The sequence below is a fragment of the Mesoplodon densirostris genome, chromosome 3 (assembly GCF_025265405.1).
Source record: "Mesoplodon densirostris isolate mMesDen1 chromosome 3, mMesDen1 primary haplotype, whole genome shotgun sequence".
NCBI classification, from domain to species: Eukaryota; Metazoa; Chordata; class Mammalia; order Artiodactyla; family Ziphiidae; genus Mesoplodon; species Mesoplodon densirostris.
In genome coordinates this window covers 100,501,013-100,517,196 of record NC_082663.1, presented here as the reverse complement: position 1 = coordinate 100,517,196, position 16,184 = coordinate 100,501,013, and the positions used below count along the sequence as shown (strand labels likewise).

General features: G+C 45.4%; 1 long non-coding RNA gene across 2 annotated transcripts; it reads right to left on the bottom strand.

Moving 5' to 3' along the window:
• Window positions 1-3,104: 3,104 nt before the first annotated feature.
• Window positions 3,105-14,275, bottom strand: LOC132486297 (uncharacterized). 2 transcript variants are annotated; one of them, XR_009531468.1, is made up of 6 exons: window positions 13,988-14,275; window positions 10,811-10,907; window positions 10,103-10,168; window positions 9,242-9,358; window positions 7,544-8,679; window positions 3,105-3,313 (listed from the first exon to the last, which is right to left on the bottom strand). It is a non-coding gene; the product is annotated as an uncharacterized LOC132486297 (long non-coding RNA). The 2 variants fall into 2 exon arrangements; XR_009531467.1 differs by having other exon boundaries at window positions 3,105-8,679.
• Between the last annotated feature and the right edge of the window lie 1,909 nt (window positions 14,276-16,184).

The window sequence follows — 16,184 nt, the reverse complement described above, 5'->3', positions numbered from 1 at the left end:
TAAAAGTTGGTAGGAAATCTTAAATATATAGCTTACAGTCCCTGGCTTACTTTCATCCAGGTGCATAAGGGTTTTCAAAAGTAGTCAGGTTAGTTACCCCGTATCACAGCCCCACGCTTTTGTCAGAGATACAAAAATGGAACATGGTATTTAAGGTTTTAGTTGCCAAATCATCAAGCCTCCCAGACAGAGGCAATAGAGCAAAATGATTACAGAGGCATGGATTTTGATTTGCTCCAGTGTCTTGGGCAAGTCACTTGGCCTCTGTATTTATTTGTACTTATCTGCCCTTTTCTGTCCCTTGGGAGTTATAATTGTACCTAGTCCATGGGTATGTTGTACAAATTATCTGTAAAGTAGTTAGAAGAAACCGACACAGAGTAAGCACTCCACAGACATTGGCTATTAGCTACTGGAAATATTTCTCCATGAAACAGATTACTTTATCAGTGGATGACTCGGTGGGAGACAGTGAATCACAGCATCACAGCATGTTGAAAGTGACCTAGTTCACACTCTTATGTGAAAAAAAGAAAAGTGTGCATGCGTAGAAAATGTCTGAAAGTTTACATAACGAATAGGTCATCATGTTAACTTTGAGGATTAGAATCAGGAAAGGAGGAAAGAAAAACTTGAGTGTCATTCAATTTCTACATCATTTGTGTTTCTATACTGAGACTCTGAATACACTGGAAGTGCCATTTTTTTGAATGTGGCGGGATAAAGGTTTTCAAGTTCTCCTGATACATCCGTATTATTATTTCAGAATTGCTGGCATTTCTTGCCATCTTCGGATCTACACCCATTTGAGTCAGTGGGCCATTCTGGACGGAGGAGATAATAGAGCAGAAGTGAAGTGAGAGAAAAGGAGAGAAAAGATTTTCTCTTTTCTCTTCAAAGAGGAAAGGTCTTTGGAATGGGAACAACTCACAACCAAACTTTGGGAAAAGGATGTGATGGAAAACGAGACAAACATCCTACCCCTGTGATGAGAAGGATTCCCTGGGCTGGATGGAGCGAGGTCACAGGTGGCTGGACAAGGAAACCAACTAGGGAGAAACACACACAAGTGCAGAGCAAACACCCCAAGGCCACTCAGCCTGACCCCATGCAAACATGTGTCCAGCAGCCAGCCCTTCACCTGTGGCTCCCCAGCAAGACAGGTACCTCGGGGGTGCCAACTCATTCTGAGTCCATTATGCCTGACCATTCATAAACCGCTGTCTAACGTGTGAGGAATAAACTCTAACTGTTTATGAGGAAATTGGGGAAGGAGATTGAAAGGTTACTTAAATGGAAAAAAAAAAAGTTCAGGAACGCACGATGGTAGAGCGACAAGAAAAGGACCTTCAAAGAGAGAAAGGATTTGCCAAAGAAGGGAAAGAAAAAGAAATGATTCCGAATGGGTTAACCTGCAGCTAGGAAGTTAAGGAAGATTATTGATGTGTGAAGACTATGGAATAAAGAGAATAAAATTTATCGGAAGTTGCTGAGACTACGGTAAGAAGCATGATTATCAAATTATGAATTGGCTGCAATGGCATTCTAGGGGGACACTAGGAAGGGGAAACAAATGTTCATGAGATGACAGTGGCAGGTGGAAAGTTGTTTCAGGGGAACATCAGTCTTGCAGAGTGTGTATCAGAGGAGGGCAAGTGTGAGCAAGCAAGGAAATACTAAGTGTATACGGTTCCTTCACTGAGTGCACCCAGCCCCGTGGTCAGCCTTGAGAACAAGCAGGACTTCAGGTTCTGGAGCTACATTTCATTCATCAAGACTTGAGAAGACACCCTTAACTCAGGTCTTCTCTTCAAACTCCATCTTTCCTTCTTGACCTTCATTTGGCCTCTTCCCTTACCCTCAAGCTGTGGACTGAGGCCACAGAGCAAGATGGGTCACTAGTGTCCTCCAACCCCTATCAACTGTGGTTCACATCAGTGGAGCACCAAAGGCAATAACCAAGTAACAGACACAAGAGTGTATGAAGAAGAAGAGATTCTGATAAGGCTTTCTGTGACAGTGTGGGCCGAATCGGCTGTATATGCCTGCTATCACCTGAATGATGAGCAAGCCTTAGGGGAGAAGTGCTCAGAAGGCAGAGCCTGGCTCTCTAGAGGCTCTGCGTCCTCACAGCCCACTCCAAGACCTCAGTTGCAGCTTCGGCCCCCAATCTCTCTCCCTCTGCCTACTCACAGTTTTTGAAGTCTTCTTTCCTCCACATTTCTCTTGAGAGGTGGAGGAGGAAGATGAGCTTCAGGCCAGCTCAGACTCCCCTGGGATCCCAGCAAGATGCCTATCATCATAAACGTCCCACCTTCTAGGAAGCTCCTAAGATCTCCACACTTGGGGGAGTTTTCATTTCATCTGTGCTTCAAATTGCTGGCTGGAGATGGCCTGTTGGAAGGTGGCTAAAAGCAAGTAGGAATCTTCGGGCAGCCTGGCCCTTCTCGACTGTCAGACATCTTCAGGGATATTCTAGGAAACGTTTGTGCTAGAGAAGGGAGGGAAACAATCCAATTGTCCAATAATGCTTGAATGGAAAATAAATGATGCTATACGCATGTGATGAAATAATATCCAACAGTCAAAAATCAAAGACCTAGATCTATATGGACTGATGTAGATAAATCTTGAAAAGATAATATTGATTGAAAGAAAATAAGATCAAGAATCTTATTACGATAACAGGTATGTAAGTATTTAAATATTTAAATCAATTCAACATATTGCTTCTATATATATAGATGCAAGAAAATAAACTTTATCCAAAGAACACATTATTTACATTTAATATGTTCATTTATCTAGGAAACCCAAAAGAACCCACAGATGAACTAGCAGGAACTAATAAGACGGTTCAACAAGGCAGACACATACAAGATCAATAAATTTTAAAAATCAATCAGGCTCCTCTACACTGGCGATAATAAATTAGAAACTGTAAAAGAAAATAAGAAAAAAAGAAGATCTAAAACTAGTCACAAGAGCCATATAAATTATTTAGAGCTAAGCATACGTAAAAGTAAATATAATTAACAAACTGAGTACGACCACTTAAACTCCGCCCAACCCAAGGATTAAAAAACGCCTGTTCTTACTTTATGAGAACAGGCCCTCTTCTTAAGTAGCAGATCAGTACGTGAGAGTGAATCAAAGAAACACAGCATTTGAAAAGTCAGCTAGGCCAAGCCTCTCGATCGCACAGACAGAAGCTATAGCCCAGACAGGTTGAGTTACTTGGTAAAGGGCCCAATGTCCTGACTCAAGGACTAGCATTTTTCACTCATTCGTAAGATACAATCAAATTCAGTACCTTGGAAAGAGATGGGAAAAAATGAAGAAATCAATTATATAGTTTCTCATCTTTAAGTACAGAAATAGCCGTGACAAAATTACAGGTATTGAGGGAAAATTGAAGCGCAGAGTTTAAAATGTCAATAATCCACAGGGAAACTGGAGACCATTTAAAATATTCATATTAAATCTCTATATAAGACATTAAAAGATCTCCAGTCAAAATGTTCATTTTATAATAGATATGGTATGATACAATTTATAATAGATGTGGTATGAACCTTTCCCTTTCATGGGAAAGGTTCAGCTGGGAAACAGGAATTGTTCTTGAAAACGGGGCCTGTGCTATTGCAGAGACTGTGCTGAACCTAGGTCAACAGAATGCTCTGATGTCATCACTGAGGTCACAGAATCCTGCTGTGCGCCTGGCAACCTTGCAAACATAACAGCCCTGGTGAGCACTAGGCAGCACTGCTGGTTCACTAAGTGGTACAAGGTTTTCAGCCATTTAGGAGACTTGACTATTTTGATTTGTATTGAATCATTTCAACGGATTGCCCAAGAGCCAACAAGGGCCAACCTGTAGCGAAGAGGAGGAGTTGGACATCTCTTGAGGCATCTTCTAAGGGAGACTTCTAGTTGGTACGATGAAACGGCGACAAAAGAGGAAACATCTGGAAAATGAAGAGTCCCAGGAAACTGCCGAGAAGGGAGGAGGTATGTGGGGGGCAACTTGGCTGGGGCACATGGGTTTCTGCCAAACTGAACCTTCTCTAAGAAGGAGGGGACTGAGAACGTGTCACCTGTGAAGCAGGGAGCGAGAGACCTTGTCTCACTGATGCTGCCGTATCCATCCGGAGCGTCCCTGTGGTGTGAGACGGCACAGAACGGCCAGATGCCCCCTGGGAGATGGGAGGTCAGCTCCGCTGCTCTGAGGACTCTCTCCTGGGGCTGCCGGGCCTGGAGCTTTGTCGGACTCACAGCAGGCTGCATCCTGCTTGCACAGACCTAGAGGTGCAGCTTTTCTCAGTCCCCGATTTCTCTCTTATTCTCTTGGATCTTTCCCTGGGGTCATGAGGTGGGGGATGTGAAGGATGCAAGGATGCTGAGAGAGACCCATGACTTGCTTGGCCTCTTTTACCAAAGTGGAAAGAGAAGCCCCATGAGTTGAAGGCCCTGTTGAAAAGTATCTTGACAAGTGGAATGCAGTTCGAAAGAAGATTGTTTGTCTAGGGATGGTGTCATATTGAAAGCAAGGAGGTTTTATTCCTTCAACAGGAACAATTTCCCAAAGGAGATCAAGGGAAGGGAAGGGCTTTCCAGAGACTGAGACCACGTGGGCGGGGGTGAGAAATGTCCTCAGGGTCCTGCGAGGAGCTCTGAGTGCCACGGGCCACGTGGTGCCTGCGTGCATTAAATGTAGGCGAGTAGCTTGCCCTGGGAGGGGGTGGTCACCCCAGAGTTCCAGCTAGAGGTCTCTGCCCCAGATTAGAGCCCAGGAGCTCCTACCAGGCCCAGGACCCTGGAGACTGTAGGATGGGCCCTGGGAATGGAGCTCTAAACAGCAGGCAGATTTCCAGGCAGTGGCTGGAACAGGCTGGGGAAGGCAATGACTGCCCCTGACCATTCAGAATATTTTTCTCTATGTTCCTGTGTGTGTGTGTGTGAGCGTGTGTGCGTGTGTGTGTGTGGTAGTGCAGAGAAGAGCAGGATGAATGGGGGTAGAGTGCTTATCAGATATAAACTCTGCGTGGTACAGTTCTTGTCACCCTGCCTGGACCTGGCTGACACTCGGTGTATGTAAGAGTGTATACAGAACTCTTGGTAGGGGTGTTTTATGAGACAGTAACTCATACACCCATGGACACTCTGATACAGCAAAAATATCACACACCCCACATATAACTTCCGTATTAAACCACACACAGCACATGGAGGTATATACACGCATCCCTCCTGTACTACGTTCTCATACAACCCACCTGGATCACAATCCTCTCCTCCAACACCAAACGCTGGAGATGAGATATGTATATAGACACACACACTATATATATATAAGTATCTCCTCAACTCTCGCACAAACACAGCTAACTTCAGCCATCTCTAAATACCTCTATAAGAACCAGTCACGTGTCATACACACCACACTTGTAACACATTCTTGAGTAATGCCAGACCCGCTTTGTACAAACCACAGTGAACCACAGTCTCACTAACCCATGTCAGGGTTGCCAGATAAAATATGGGCTATCCAGTTCAATTTGAATTCCAGATAAACAACAAGTAATTTTTCAGTATCAGTATGTCCCAAATATTGTATGGGCCATACTTACACTAAAAGTAAGTACGACCAAATAGTGCATGGGAATACTTACACTAAAAAATTATTCTGGGTTTATCTGAAACTGAAATTTAACTGGGTGCCCTGTATTTTTCTTCGCTTATTCTGGCAACCCTTATATACTTACCACCAGCTCAGGTATTATATTTTTATTGTATTTTTGTTTAGTCTGTGTCTTCCCCTACTAGAATGTGCAGCATTACCAGAGACTAGAACAATGGAAGAGTGCCAGATACACAGGAGTAGCTGCTTACTGAATCTTGGTGAATCAATGAATGAACACACACCATAAATACAAGCCACACCATGTAATGAGGAAAAGTTACATGTCCCAGAATTCCTGACTTGTGAACAGAAACCATGCACACAAAGGCCACAGACACAGATAAGACACATCTCCACCGTGCTCCCCATGCCAACCCCACACTTACCACAGACTTAACTGATACACATCACTCACTCTTCCCACATACTCACAGTCACCACCGAGGCCTACATTACCAACAAGACAGTGACAGAGTAAGTACTGATTTGAATTAAATACTGGAGTATCCACTGGGAACCACACTCTCAACTGTGTGTATTCACTGCAACTGACATGTGCCAGACACTCGGTAAATACTTCTGGACAGAGGACTGATGAACCCACCGTGAGCCTTTCATTCCTCCCTCAGGAATCTCGAAGTCACAAGAGGATCTCCCTCACCTTGGATCCACTGTCGTGGCCCAAGGCTGCAGCCCAGGGGCAGGGGAGGTCTCCTCTGCCCCTAAACACTTCTCGTGTGCTTCTTCTCAGTGCAAGCTCATCTACGCTGGTAAGGGCGTGGGGCTCCTCAGGTGAGGGGCTTCTTGGCTGTGAGGCAGGAGGCACACAGATCCCAGGGAGGCTGAGAGGAAACCCAGGGTCATCAGAGGTGATGAGGGCTCTGTGGAGGAGCCTGGGCAGGATGGCTGAGCTGTTACGAGGGTGTGGATACCAGCTGAGTCGGGGGCGGGGGGGTGCCGGGTGTGAATCCTGGTACTACCATGGTGGGGAAGTCAAGGAGCAGGGGCCGGAAAGGTCTGGGCTTGAGGTGGAGGGAAGAGGGACCAGATTAAGCATCTTCAGAGGAAAATGTAGGGTTTCTCTTTGCCTTTGCTTCCAGAGAAGGACAGAGTTCTGCATCATAGACCTCCAGCCTGAGAGCAGGACCCTCCAGCTCAGGTCCACACAGCTCACACATACATCCGCCCTCCAGGCACAGCCCTTCTCAGTGCACACAGAAACCCCAAGCACCACAGCCCCATTCCACAAGTAATGCACCACCGATGTTCCCAAACTCACACTCCTCGTCGTACACGCATCCACCCGCGTCGCTCACATACCACAGCCCTCACCCACCATACTCCACACCCCTGTATACAGACACCGCTCCAGTATCCCCCCACACGCACATGAAAAGCCCACAGATGACACCAGATACACCGCTCCATCCTTCGGCCAACAGACACCAAGCTCACGACATAGCTACGTCATGCAAATGTCCCTCTCTCGTCTACCACACCTGCTCCCTCAGCTTCCGGCATGGCCCATGCATGTTATTATGTTTTTAATTTCCTTTTTCAGGAATCCGGAGATCATATCGAGACACTGCCCAGCCTACAGCACCCCTAGCCCAGGATCAGGAAGAAGGAGAGACCGCTCCCCCATCACACTGTGTCTCCTCCTCACCCTCTTCACCCTGTAAGAACAATCTGCACCCAGACAAAGAGGAAAGGGGCATGAAAATATACTACATGCAGGTACAAGTGAACAAGGGTGTAGCTGTCTCCTGGAAGACAAAGAAACCCTTGGAGTTGCCTGAAAAGCAGCTGACGATAGAAGAAGTGACCCTTCCTGAGGATGCGTGCACAGTAGGCACTTACCCCTCTGATGTGTCCACCGAAAACCTCCTGTCTGACAGTGAGCCCACTGGGGAGGAGAAAGAGTATGAGGAAAGGGCAGAGCCAGGCAGCCCATCAGGGTCACCTGCCATCGAGGAGAGACCCAGGGCCAAGACACCGGACTGGATGGTGACCATGGAGACCGGCTTCAGGTGCATGGCCTGCTGCCGGGTCTTCCACACCTTGGAGATCCTCCAGCAGCACGTGAAGGGCGGCGTCCTGGAGGGCTTCAGCTGCCGTATCTTTCATCTCAACATGGCCCAGTGGATGGGCAATGTGGAATCCGAGATCACCCCGAGGAGGAGGACGAGGAGGACGAGGAGGACGAGGACGAGGAGGACGAGGAAGAGAAGCAAGTAGGCCCCAGCCCGAAGAGACACCGCAGGCAGGGTCTTTTCTCTCTTTTGAGTTCCACACAGCTACTGAGATTCATGGGACAGAAGATCCTGGAGACGGTGTGGCCTTGGAAGAGGTAAGGCTTGAGGCTGGCACTCTTCTGAGCCTATGTCACGAGGGCCCAGAGGAGTCTAAGGGAAGGGGCCGCACACATGTGCTGGTTTACCTAATGGCTCTGCACTTGCATCAACTTGGGACACACCCAGCACTTCCAAAGGAATTGAGCTCTGCTGACTTCAACAAGAAGGTGGAGCCTTTTCCTAGGAGTTTTCTCAGGGTCTGCACGATGGACCTCAACTCTTAGAGGACGTACCACCAGCAGCTCCTTGTCGGCAGAGAGAGCCAGGAGTGGTCTGAAGAGAGGACAGGGGCCCTTGCAGGACCAGAACTTTGAGGTCTGAGAGCCTTTGGCCTGAGCTGAGATCTCACCCGGACCACTGTACCTAGCCTTCTGTGACAAAGGGGAATATGAAAGAGAGTCACGTGGAAATGAGGTCCCCTGAGATATGGAAGTGTTCCAGAACCTTCGTTGCGTGGTAGTTGATCTGGAGCCAAGCTCACTGTGGTGTGTCTGGCTCTGAGCATTAAGGCAACGCTGGAGGGTGACCCTGACCAGCAGAGCTTGGAGTGCTGCTTGTCTCTTCCTGTTCTACCTCAGTTGTTTGATCCCTTCCAGGGAGAAGAAAGGACCCTCGGGAGAGTAGCAGACAGAATGCCGTGGTCTGAAGGAGGATGAAGGGACCGGCACTCAGTTTCACATCATATGACAATAGGAACGTCCTATGCAATAAAGGGCATTTTCCAAACCTTTCCTGGAGGTTTGAGTTAATTACATTTTTCTATCTATGCATCTATCTGTCATCTACATCTGTATCTTTCAAGGTTTGTGAACAAGCTTTCACATAAGCACTACAGACGTCCGCCAGCATTTTCCAGAAGGAGGCCTGGAAATTGCTGGGGACTTCTCACAAATAGGGAATGGCCACAACCCCTGCCACATAGACTATGCGCGTGGCCCTCCTGACGTACTCCCACTCTCTCTCTGAATTTCCCAACGTCTGAGATGAGGGTGCTGGCTGGAGGCAATGATCGCGTGCAGGCTGAATCTTCTCCAGATTCTGATTCTCTTCCTGGGCCTATCGTCCTCAAGCACAGTCTCCATGTCCCTGGTCACACTGATCTCTCTCCTTCAGTCCTTCCCTCCCTCCCTCTCCTGCCTCCCAGTGCAGAGAATTCTTTTTTACATTTGAGACGAGATTTATTTTTTGTGCACAGAATTCTCACCTGTTCTACTGTGGCCTCTGTTTTGAACATTCCAAAGCTGAGAATTTTCTTTTTTTCTCCCTCATTTCGGCTGAGTCTTTACCTTCCTAATGCAGTGAACTCACAGTGCCTAGCTGACTGGAGGGGGAAAAAAAATCCAGGGAGCAAAGAGAAATAATAAAAAAAAGTATCAGTTAATTTTTCATAGTGTTATCCAACTATATATTTTTAAAATTTTGGAATAATATTAGGAATATTCTCTTTATAAAAAACTGAATTATTGGGCTTCCCTGGTGGAGCAGTGGTTAAGAATATACCTGCGAATGCAGGGGACATGGGTTCGAGCCCTGTTCTGGGAAGATCCCACGTGCCACGGAGTAACTAAGCCCGCGCGCCACAACTACTGAGCCTGCGCCCTAGAGCCCGTGTGTCACAACTACTGAGCCCACGTGCCACAACTACGGAAGCCTGCGTGCCTAGAGCCCGTGCTCCGCAACAAGAGAAGCCACTGCAATGAGAAGCCCGTGCACCACAGCCAAGAGTAGCCCCCGCTCACTGCAACTAGAGAACGCCCGCTAGCAGCAACAAAGACCCAATGCAGCCCAAAATAAATTAATTAATTTTTAAAAACTGAATTATTTTCAAGGGGACAATGTATAAAAGTACAATAAAAGTCCCCCTTCATAACCCCCCAACCCCACTCTCAAGATGGAATAGATATGGTGTGATACAATTTATAGTCGTACTACTACTACTCCTCCCACCGCAGCCGAAATCCTCTGAGCCTGGTGCAGCAGCTTCCTTTCACAATGCTAGGACCGGCCACAAAACAGATGATAATCCCTTTGGACATTTCAAGGAGCAGCACCAAGGGAACAGTACCTGGGAAATGCCACTGACAGCTCAGAATATCCATGGCATTTCTAGGGCCTCGGCACTGCTCTCGCTCTGGGAATGAAGGTCCAAAAAGCACGTCAGAGAATGTTCGTAATTGTAAACAAGCTCCACCTTTGAAACACAATCTACATAGAACCAAATATACAAGCCTGCACAATGGATGAAGCCAACGTCTTCTCCATGATTGCCCTTCTGACAACTTGGTTGTCTCCTCAACCATAAAAGGTGAACTTGAAACTCCCGACCTTGCCTTGTCACCAGAAACATCCAAGCTTGGATCAGTCTTTCTAAGACCAGATATTTGCTCTGTGAACTATTAGAGACTTGTCACATACACAGAAGTAGAACAGGATTATTTCTATCTACCTGGCGACCTGGAGTCTTTCACATTGCTCCTGTTAAAACTCTCAGAACACCAAAACTTTACCTACAAAGGGTTCAAGCTATGACACTCCCAATTCTCACAAACCTCCTCACCTCTTGTGAGTCACATGCAGCCAATTCCAGGAATTGGAAACATGGTTGTGAGGATGAAACTGACTTTGGGGCTCCCCTTGGATATGGTCTTCCAGACTTACCAAAAGGCCATTAAGAGGACGGTTTACCCCACCTCAGGGAAACCTGAGGCAGTATTTGCAGTCAAGGGCTGGCCATGGCTTCTGAGCTACATCCAAAAAGAATTTCATACCGTACCTGGATCTGCTGAAGCCATTTCTGACTGTCCGAGAGCCAGCATGTACCGCTCCTGAACTGCCTCCATTGTGGATCATCAGTAGGGCTGTCAGATTTACTAAACAAAAATACAGGATACCCAGTTAAACTTGAACTTCACATGAATAGTAAGTCATCACTTTTAGTATAAGTAGATCCTATGTACTATTTGGGGCATACTTATCTTCAAAATGTACTCGTTGTTTTTGTGACATTCATATTTAACTGAACAGCCTATATTTTATCTGTCAACCCTACTCATCAGAAATGATGGAGTCTTATAGAGATCCAAGAGATGCCTCAGAGCATCCTCAGCTTTTATTTCTATGTCCTGGACAGTGAGCACGAGCTTCCCACTCACATTAATTGGCTGTAATGGAGTATATTCTCCATTTTAGAGCCTTTTGTACTTGTCATTGTTATCATCTTCCTTATTTTAAAGAGATGTTTATTTTTTTCCAAACTTAATAGCTCATCCAAAAGTATTTGGAAGTTCATTCGACAAGGGAAAAACAACATGATTCTGAAAAGTGAAGGGAACCGCCTGGTGTTTAGTAAAGCAGTATTAGGGAGATTGAAAAAGCCAAACTTAATAAGCAAATCTCTCCAAGGGTATTTTCAGAGCTTGATACCCTCCCACACCCTGAAAATATTATTACATCAAGAAGGTAGAACCTGCTAACCAAATGTAAGGCTCCCATATGATTCTATCAAACGGAGGATGCTTCTTTACTAAGCAGTGAGCACACCTGCTGCCCCAGGGACCTTGGCAGTTGCAATACAGAGCTCTTCCCTTTGGGATGGAAACAGCAAGTTGTCCTGTGGTCTACACGCTGGCCCCCAAAATACTACACTCCCAATACTTGTCAACTTTAAGTATTTTTCTACATATCTCCATTTTTCTGTTACTATTTGGACTACATCCTAGCCTTGACATTACATAAATTGCATTCAAGAAGCTATTTTTAAAAGTTGGTAGGAAATCTTAAATATATAGCTTACAGTCCCTGGCTTACTTTCATCCAGGTGCATAAGGGTTTTCAAAAGTAGTCAGGTTAGTTACCCCGTATCACAGCCCCACGCTTTTGTCAGAGATACAAAAATGGAACATGGTATTTAAGGTTTTAGTTGCCAAATCATCAAGCCTCCCAGACAGAGGCAATAGAGCAAAATGATTACAGAGGCATGGATTTTGATTTGCTCCAGTGTCTTGGGCAAGTCACTTGGCCTCTGTATTTATTTGTACTTATCTGCCCTTTTCTGTCCCTTGGGAGTTATAATTGTACCTAGTCCATGGGTATGTTGTACAAATTATCTGTAAAGTAGTTAGAAGAAACCGACACAGAGTAAGCACTCCACAGACATTGGCTATTAGCTACTGGAAATATTTCTCCATGAAACAGATTACTTTATCAGTGGATGACTCGGTGGGAGACAGTGAATCACAGCATCACAGCATGTTGAAAGTGACCTAGTTCACACTCTTATGTGAAAAAAAGAAAAGTGTGCATGCGTAGAAAATGTCTGAAAGTTTACATAACGAATAGGTCATCATGTTAACTTTGAGGATTAGAATCAGGAAAGGAGGAAAGAAAAACTTGAGTGTCATTCAATTTCTACATCATTTGTGTTTCTATACTGAGACTCTGAATACACTGGAAGTGCCATTTTTTTGAATGTGGCGGGATAAAGGTTTTCAAGTTCTCCTGATACATCCGTATTATTATTTCAGAATTGCTGGCATTTCTTGCCATCTTCGGATCTACACCCATTTGAGTCAGTGGGCCATTCTGGACGGAGGAGATAATAGAGCAGAAGTGAAGTGAGAGAAAAGGAGAGAAAAGATTTTCTCTTTTCTCTTCAAAGAGGAAAGGTCTTTGGAATGGGAACAACTCACAACCAAACTTTGGGAAAAGGATGTGATGGAAAACGAGACAAACATCCTACCCCTGTGATGAGAAGGATTCCCTGGGCTGGATGGAGCGAGGTCACAGGTGGCTGGACAAGGAAACCAACTAGGGAGAAACACACACAAGTGCAGAGCAAACACCCCAAGGCCACTCAGCCTGACCCCATGCAAACATGTGTCCAGCAGCCAGCCCTTCACCTGTGGCTCCCCAGCAAGACAGGTACCTCGGGGGTGCCAACTCATTCTGAGTCCATTATGCCTGACCATTCATAAACCGCTGTCTAACGTGTGAGGAATAAACTCTAACTGTTTATGAGGAAATTGGGGAAGGAGATTGAAAGGTTACTTAAATGGAAAAAAAAAAAGTTCAGGAACGCACGATGGTAGAGCGACAAGAAAAGGACCTTCAAAGAGAGAAAGGATTTGCCAAAGAAGGGAAAGAAAAAGAAATGATTCCGAATGGGTTAACCTGCAGCTAGGAAGTTAAGGAAGATTATTGATGTGTGAAGACTATGGAATAAAGAGAATAAAATTTATCGGAAGTTGCTGAGACTACGGTAAGAAGCATGATTATCAAATTATGAATTGGCTGCAATGGCATTCTAGGGGGACACTAGGAAGGGGAAACAAATGTTCATGAGATGACAGTGGCAGGTGGAAAGTTGTTTCAGGGGAACATCAGTCTTGCAGAGTGTGTATCAGAGGAGGGCAAGTGTGAGCAAGCAAGGAAATACTAAGTGTATACGGTTCCTTCACTGAGTGCACCCAGCCCCGTGGTCAGCCTTGAGAACAAGCAGGACTTCAGGTTCTGGAGCTACATTTCATTCATCAAGACTTGAGAAGACACCCTTAACTCAGGTCTTCTCTTCAAACTCCATCTTTCCTTCTTGACCTTCATTTGGCCTCTTCCCTTACCCTCAAGCTGTGGACTGAGGCCACAGAGCAAGATGGGTCACTAGTGTCCTCCAACCCCTATCAACTGTGGTTCACATCAGTGGAGCACCAAAGGCAATAACCAAGTAACAGACACAAGAGTGTATGAAGAAGAAGAGATTCTGATAAGGCTTTCTGTGACAGTGTGGGCCGAATCGGCTGTATATGCCTGCTATCACCTGAATGATGAGCAAGCCTTAGGGGAGAAGTGCTCAGAAGGCAGAGCCTGGCTCTCTAGAGGCTCTGCGTCCTCACAGCCCACTCCAAGACCTCAGTTGCAGCTTCGGCCCCCAATCTCTCTCCCTCTGCCTACTCACAGTTTTTGAAGTCTTCTTTCCTCCACATTTCTCTTGAGAGGTGGAGGAGGAAGATGAGCTTCAGGCCAGCTCAGACTCCCCTGGGATCCCAGCAAGATGCCTATCATCATAAACGTCCCACCTTCTAGGAAGCTCCTAAGATCTCCACACTTGGGGGAGTTTTCATTTCATCTGTGCTTCAAATTGCTGGCTGGAGATGGCCTGTTGGAAGGTGGCTAAAAGCAAGTAGGAATCTTCGGGCAGCCTGGCCCTTCTCGACTGTCAGACATCTTCAGGGATATTCTAGGAAACGTTTGTGCTAGAGAAGGGAGGGAAACAATCCAATTGTCCAATAATGCTTGAATGGAAAATAAATGATGCTATACGCATGTGATGAAATAATATCCAACAGTCAAAAATCAAAGACCTAGATCTATATGGACTGATGTAGATAAATCTTGAAAAGATAATATTGATTGAAAGAAAATAAGATCAAGAATCTTATTACGATAACAGGTATGTAAGTATTTAAATATTTAAATCAATTCAACATATTGCTTCTATATATATAGATGCAAGAAAATAAACTTTATCCAAAGAACACATTATTTACATTTAATATGTTCATTTATCTAGGAAACCCAAAAGAACCCACAGATGAACTAGCAGGAACTAATAAGACGGTTCAACAAGGCAGACACATACAAGATCAATAAATTTTAAAAATCAATCAGGCTCCTCTACACTGGCGATAATAAATTAGAAACTGTAAAAGAAAATAAGAAAAAAAGATCTAAAAATAGTCACAAGAGCCATATAAATTATTTAGAGCTAAGCATACGTAAAAGTAAATATAACTAACAAACTGAGTACGACCACTTAAACTCCGCCCAACCCAAGGATTAAAACACGCCTGTTCTTACTTTATGAGAACAGGCCCTCTTCTTAAGTAGCAGATCAGTACGTGAGAGTGAATCAAAGAAACACAGCATCTGAAAAGTCAGCTAGGCCAAGCCTCTCGATCGCACAGACAGAAGCTGAAGCCCAGACAGGTTGAGTTACTTGGTAAAGGGCCCAATGTCCTGACTCAAGGACTAGCATTTTTCACTCATTCGTAAGATACAATCAAATTCAGTACCTTGGAAAGAGATGGGAAAAAATGAAGAAATCAATTATATAGTTCCTCATCTTTAAGTACAGAAATAGCCGTGACAAAATTACAGGTATTGAGGGAAAATTGAAGCGCAGAGTTTAAAATGTCAATAATCCACAGGGAAACTGGAGACCATTTGAAATATTCATATTAAATCTCTATATAAGACATTAAAAGATCTCCAATCAAAATGTTCAGTTTATAATAGATATGGTATGATACAATTTATAATAGATGTGGTATGAACCTTTCCCTTTCATGGGAAAGGTTCAGCTGGGAAACAGGAATTGTTCTTGAAAACGGGGCCTGTGCTATTGCAGAGACTGTGCTGTACCTAGGTCAACAGAATGCTCCGATGTCATCATTGAGGTCACAGAATCCTGCTGTGCGCCTGGCAACCTTGCAAACATAACAGCCCTGGTGAGCACTAGGCAGCACTGCTGGTTCACTAAGTGGTACAAGGTTTTCAGCCATTTAGGAGACTTGACTATTTTGATTTGTATTGAATCCTTTCAACGGATTGCCCAAGAGCCAACAAGGGCCAACCTGTAGCGAAGAGGAGGAGTTGGACATCTCTTGAGGCATCTTCTAAGGGAGACTTCTAGTTGGTACGATGAAACGGCGACAAAAGAGGAAACATCTGGAAAATGAAGAGTCCCAGGAAACTGCCGAGAAGGGAGGAGGTATGTGGGGGGCAACTTGGCTGGGGCACATGGGTTTCTGCCAAACTGAACCTTCTCTAAGAAGGAGGGGACTGAGAACGTGTCACCTGTGAAGCAGGGAGCGAGAGACCTTGTCTCACTGATGCTGCCGTATCCATCCGGAGCGTCCCTGTGGTGTGAGACGGCACAGAACGGCCAGATGCCCCCTGGGAGATGGGAGGTCAGCTCCGCTGCTCTGAGGACTCTCTCCTGGGGCTGCCGGGCCTGGAGCTTTGTCGGACTCACAGCAGGCTGCATCCTGCTTGCACAGACCTAGAGGTGCAGCTTTTCTCAGTCCCCGATTTCTCTCTTATTCTCTTGGATCTTTCGCTGGGGTCATGAGGTAGGGCATGTGAAGGATGCA